Raw genomic sequence first — 5539 nt, forward strand, 5'->3', positions numbered from 1 at the left:
GTGGGAGGGAGGGAGATGCAAGAGGGAATAGATATGGGGACATATGTATATGTATAACTGATTCACCTTAACAAGGTGAAACAGAAACTAAAGCAGAAACTAACACACCATTGTAAAGCAATTATACTCCAATAAAGATGTTAAAAATTAAAAAAAATAAAAATAAAAAAAAGAATGAATGGGAGATTAACAGGCAGAGGACAGGTTGGGGGTGAGGCCAAGGAAACAATAGAAACAAAGATATGCAGGTAAATGGGGTAGATTGTACCCTAGAAACAGAATAATCCAGTTTGTAAAAAAAAAAAAAAATTACTCACAAGTCAACTTGATTGTTTTAAGCTTTATTTTAACCTTAAGACTTGTTTATTAGTTTAGGCTTAGAGTGTCTTTTATTTGTTTAACTCTGCTACTAAAGCAGGAGCCTCCTGGGATCTCCACTGAATGCTCCAATGAGGAGTGTCCCCTCTGGTTGGTCAGAAATCAAATGTGTCCCAAGGCTGTGTGGTAGCTGGGACTTGTTCACATTACAGCTCTTAGGAGCTCTTCTTTTTCTAGGGGTTGTTCTTAGCCCAGTCCTATAAAGACCCATATTTTTAGGCTTAGCTAATATTCATTCAAAGCCTCAGGAAACCCTTGTGCAATTTCTAGAGATCTTCTCAAAATAATTACCTCTTCTCTGGTACTCTGCCCTGCAAAATCCAACCACCCCGTCCCCGCAACTCTGATCTCCGTCATATCAACTCAGCAAAATCACTGTGTTCTCTTTGGATTTATCTTCCCTGTGCTAGTCTGTCCTAAGGCATCCATCATTTGTTTACCTCTTCTCAAGAGTCAAAGTGTAGCCTACTGCACAGTGTCTGAAAAGAGTTGTTTTCTATTTTGTACAGTTTTATATTTTACACAGTTTTCCAGTTGTTTTAGCAGGAGGGCAAGGTTCTCTCTGCCACCTTGTTGCCCAAGAAAAGATTCCCTGTGTCATAATGCCTTTAAAGAAATGAAAACAAATTGGTTTATTAGTGTTTACTTCTTTTCTCCTTAGAATAAGACATAAATAAGTTCATTGGAATTCAGGTGGAAGGCAACTTCAGATTACAGACACCAAGTTATACTCAGAATCACTCCTCCCTTTTACAACAATGCTTTGTTATTAGTCTAAGCATTCTGCCTACTCCTTCTTTCCTTTAGAATAAGTCTCCACCTAAGTCTTTGAATACTCATGTAAGTACACACCTGTCAGGCCAGAGCCCATCACACTGTCTGACAAGCTTATGCCTGCGTCTAAACAATGCATATAGCTCAGCTTCAGAGTTCCAACCTTACCCCCAAACCTATAGGCAATTACGAGATTCCCTTACTCTTGATCGTATATGTATAATAACAATCTGGCTCAATCTTCCTCCAATTGCATATATAGAGTAGGCAAAAGAACTCCTTGTTTTTAATTCTTTTCTTTAGAAATTTGCCTATAAGAGATTGCCAGTTTTGGTGTTTGCCTCCTGTTTGTAGCTTAGGGAAAATATTCTCCCTAAAGCAATGGTTCTTAAATGTTAGCAGGTTGAAGAATCACATGGACAGCTATTAAAGATTCATAAGCAGGTTATCTTTATTTTTCTAATATCAAATCAAATCTGACACCAAATCCCTCCATTTCCTAAGGCTAATGAGAAATTGATTTTCTGTCATTAATTGGGATTCTTCCCTTCAGGGCATGAAATGATTCTAGGGGTCTTTTTCAAAGTATAACTTTTAGGGAGATAACTCTGGTTTTTGGTCCACATATGATTTCATTTTCAAAGACTTCATGGTTCCTGAAGGAAAATGTTCCTGTGGTTTTTGTGTCACGCTTGGGCAGAAAGATCTTTGTCACAGCTGGAAGCTGTGCTCATATAGTTTACCTGGTGGGAATGTATCATACAACCAGAACCCCCCCATGCCCCCAAGATTTTCAACCTGCCTTGGCTCTGCCAAGGAGAAGTGCAAGCACTCCTGTTTCTTGCAGGGCCCCTCTCTTCTCTGGTCTTGAAGAAGCTCTTCTGCCTCTGCTCTGTCCTTTTCTTCACCAAAAGCTTGCCTTACTCCTCAGAGACATTGCATTATTGCTCATCTTCCTCAGGAAGACATTGTGGTGGTGGTAGCAATCTCCTTACACTGTCATTAGTCCTAAAGTAATAGGATACTAACATCTATCTCCTTGAAACAGAGAGGTGAGAATTACAAAATCGAACACACACTCATACATAAGAATTAATGTCCCAATAATTTACCCCACTGTACATCATTTTTTGTCTAAATTCATTTGGCTTCTGGTTGTCTCACATACAGTTACTATATTGTATTTTCTTTCTTTCTTTCTTTCTTTTTTTTTTTTGTGGTATGCGGGCCTCTCACTGCTGTGGCCTTTCCCGTTGTGGAGCACAGGCTCCGGACGCGCAGGCTCAGCGGCCATGGCTCACGGGCCCAGCCGCTCCGCGGCATGTGGGATCTTCCCAGACCGGGGCACGAACCCGTATCCCCTGCATCGGCAGGCGGACTCAACCACTGCGCCACCAGGGAAGCCCTATATTGTATTTTCTTAAAAATTTAACTGTAATATCTAATATCTATTATTTTGAAGTCTATATTATTTTAACTTTTATAGTATGTATGTTTACAGCTCGCTGCACTTCTCAAAGAAAATGAATTCCATTTGCTCAATGGTGATAGAGCCTGAAGGAAAAAGGCAGACAAGGGTAATTTTGTAAGAAATCAAAATGTATCCCTCTGATGATTTTGGCAAAAGAGCCAAAAGATCTCCTAAGGTGGCAGATTTTCTTTTTTTATTTTAGCAAATGTAAATTTAGTGCCTACTATGGGTTCAATACATAGCACACTATTTTAAATATTGTAGGTGGCTTCAAAGATGGTCTCTACCCTTCAGATGCTTGCATTCTGACAGACTATTTATTATACTGCATTATGCATGCCTCCTCCTCTCCAACTTTACACTTTTCTCTTTTTCTCCTATCTCTTTCTGTCTGCATGTGTGTCTCTCTTTCTCTTTCTCTCTGTCTTTCTCTGTCACTCTCTCTCTGTTTCTCTGTCTCTCTCTCCTTCCCTCCAACACTCTGTTCCTCCCTTGATGCATCGTTTCCTGGTATTTCTGCTTCATTCTGCCTGTCTGCCCAATTCTTTTCCCTGCTGACAGTTTTTCTTGTCTTAATCCATTTCTTTTTCTTATAACTTATCCCAAAGTTAGCATGGTGGCCACCTGACCCCTTTCTAGCTACTTTTCACTTTAATGCTCATTCTTAACTGCTTTCAAAGGTTGTGTTGTAGACTGCCACTCAGATTTTTTTAATCATTCACCACCTTGAGGTCAGAGATTATGTTTTACTCATCTCTTCTCTGCCAGGGGAGCACATTCTAAAGACTTATTAGCTGCTCGACAAACAGTAAATGATATCCCAAATAAAGCACTGGCAAAAAGTAGTGCACTGGGATGGGGCAGACAGAGAGAAAAGTGGGGTGGCAGCACAATGAAACAGGAGGTTCTTTTGGCAATCCTGTTGGTTGGGTTTGTACATTCTGTATATTTCTACACTGATGAAATGTGATGGATGTTGCAAATAAGCCAATATTGCATCTCTCTTTTCACCGGTGTGGCATTTTAAGTTGTAGACTTCATTAAGGGAAGATGGAAATGAAATTCCAGCTGTGGGAGGGAAAATTACCATTTCCCCCAGAAGCAGATTGATTTGACCTTTAACACTGATGTTAAAAAACACGGAGTTTCCTCCCCACCATACAGAGCTGCCCTTTGATTACAGGAAGGTTATCGCTTCTTTTTCAGTGCCTCTGCCCTGCCTCTCTGCTTTATTTATTTTGCTCTTAGTGGTGTGCTACAGGGAACTTTAGCTTGCAGGGAATGCTATGCCTCATTATGTACACCATGTGGACATGGGCTTTATGCCTGTGAAATGGTTCTTAGTTTGCTTAGGCTACTTTTTTTTACTTCAAAAGGAATTCATGTATCACAGTCTCCTTATGCAGCCTCATGAAAATTAACACCTGCCTTCTCCTTGCTTCAAAGAGATGTACTGAAGATTTATGTTTGTAAGAAGAACTGAACTCCTTTGAGCTAGTTGCCACCAGTGGAAATGTTGTTATTATGTCCAATTTATATATGGAACAAGGAGAGTAGATCGATTGTATGATCTGTTCAAGGTTATACATTTAACAAATATAGTTATCAAAACGAGAGAAAAGATGAGTGCACAGAAAATGTCTCCCCACCACACAGGGTTTTACATTATTCAAAAAGAGTTCATTAAAAACAAACGGTTCAGTCGTGTGCTTCCCGCTGTGCCACTCTAACACAGCTCAGCAGCCGCCTTCGATATCTCCTAATGTCCATTATATAAGGGAGCAGTTGAAGAGGCAGAGTTTCACCCCAAGCAGTGAGAGTGGCACCACCAAGCCACCTCTCTGGGAACCATACTCAGCATCTCAGCATCAAGCTGCCATAGCTTTGAACTCTGTCTCCATGTAGCTTACAGGGTCTTGGTTCTCCAGTCGGGTGTCAGGCCTGAGCCTCTGAGGTGGGAAAGCTGAGTTCAGGACATTGGTCCACCAGAGAACTCCCAGCTCAATGTAATATCAAATGGCGAAAGCTCTCCGAGAGATCTCCATCTCAACACTAAGACCCAGCTCCACTCAATGACCAGCAACCTCCAGTGCTGGACACCCCATGCCAAACAACTAGCAAGACAGGAACACAACCCCACCCATTAGAAGAGAGACTTCCGGGCTTCCCTGGTGGCGCAGTGGTTGCGCGTCCGCCTGCCGATGCAGGGGAACCGGGTTCGCGCCCCAGTCTGGGAGGATCCCACATGCCGCGGAGCGGCTGGGCCCGTGGGCCATGGCCGCTGGGCCTGAGCGTCCGGAGCCTGTGCTCCGCAACGGGAGAGACCACAACGGAGGGAGGCCTGCATACCACAAAAAAAAAAAAAAAAAAAAACACACAAAAAAAAGAAGAGAGACTTCCTAAAATCATAATAAGGTCACAGACACCCCAAAACACACTACCGGACATGGTCCTGCCCACCAGAAAGACAAGATCCAGCCTCATCCACCAGAACACAGGCACTAGTCCCCTCCACCAGGAAGCCTACACAAACCACTGAACCAACCTTAGCCACTGGGGACAGACACCAAAAACAATGGGAGCTACGAACCTGCAGCTGGCAAAAAAGACACCCCAAACACGTAAGTTAAGCAAAACAAGAAGACAGACAAACACACAGCAGATGAAGGAGCAAAGTAAAAACCCACCAGACCTAGCAAATGAAGAGGAAATAGGGAGTCTACCTGAAAAACAATTCAGAATAATGATAGTAAAGATGATCCAAAATCTGGGAAATAGAATAGAGAAAATGCAAGAAACATTTAACAAGGACTAAAAGAACTAAAGAAGAAACAAGCAACGATGAACAACACAATAAATGAAATTAAAAATACTCTAGAAGGGATCAATAGCAGAATAACTGAGGCAGAAGAACGG

Source organism: Physeter macrocephalus, chromosome 1 (genome assembly GCF_002837175.3).
Source record: "Physeter macrocephalus isolate SW-GA chromosome 1, ASM283717v5, whole genome shotgun sequence".
Lineage (NCBI taxonomy): Eukaryota > Metazoa > Chordata > Mammalia > Artiodactyla > Physeteridae > Physeter > Physeter macrocephalus.